Source organism: Hyperolius riggenbachi, chromosome 2 (assembly GCF_040937935.1).
Source record: "Hyperolius riggenbachi isolate aHypRig1 chromosome 2, aHypRig1.pri, whole genome shotgun sequence".
In the NCBI taxonomy this organism is placed as follows: domain Eukaryota; kingdom Metazoa; phylum Chordata; class Amphibia; order Anura; family Hyperoliidae; genus Hyperolius; species Hyperolius riggenbachi.
In genome coordinates this window covers 139,968,097-139,969,149 of record NC_090647.1, presented here as the reverse complement: position 1 = coordinate 139,969,149, position 1,053 = coordinate 139,968,097, and positions in this window count along the sequence as shown.

The following is a 1,053-nucleotide window of genomic DNA, read 5'->3' as shown; positions in this document are numbered from 1 at the left end:
ACTCACGGGGGGACAATTGTAGCTGTCGCTGCACACGGGAGCGTGTGCGCTACAGTTCGGAGACAGTTCGGCGACAGCTCGTCGCCAAGTCCCTCTGCATACACACGGCAGCAGAGGGATTAGCGATTCGGCGGAAGCTGTCGCCGAGGTTCCTCCCCCCCGCCGGATGCTCCGTGTACTGTGTGTGGGTAGCTGTCGCTAGCCCGCATACATATGCGGGCTAGCGACAGTTCCGGCGAGGTTGCGGCGACGGCTGTAGCCGGCGATTGAACATGTCAATCGCCTGGCGACAGCTCCGACGGGCGACGGTTCGGGGCGCGCGTCATACACACGGGCGAACCGTCGCCGCAACACGCGCGTGCCACGTGGTTGCGGCGACGGCCGTACCCCGTGTGTATGAGCCTTAACTTGGCCAATCGCCGGCAACAGCTGTTGCAGGAACCGTCGCTAGTCTCTCAAGTCGGTGCGGTCGTGTGTATGCTAGTCTCTAGCAACTCTTGTGAGTCCGACAGTTCATTGAACCTGCGACAGAAGTTACTGAGCAACAGTTTCCGCTATGTTGCAGACAGGTTGTTGCCGCGTGTATACAATTGTCGCTTGTATACAAGTGTCGTTGCCGGAGACTTTCAACTGTTGCTTGTCTCCATGCAACTGCAGACATCCGTGCCTTGTGTGTATGTAGCTTTAGACATTGGTGCCTGCCACACATGCTGCCTGATTGATGAGAAGAGATGTGTGGTAGCACTCATGAATATACTGTGCAGCCGGCACAGAGTGGATAACATTGACATTACCTAGAGACACCAATTTCTCAGCTTGTTGGTTATTTCTCAATGGGCTATTTTTTTCTTTGACTGTAGCAGCAATTCTTAGATTTGAGACATAATAAACAAATAATATATATATATATATATATATATATATATATATATATATATTTATATTTATATTTATATTTATATATATATACACACACACACACACACACACACACACACACACACACACACACACACACACACACACAGTATATCCCACGGTATAGAATATTGT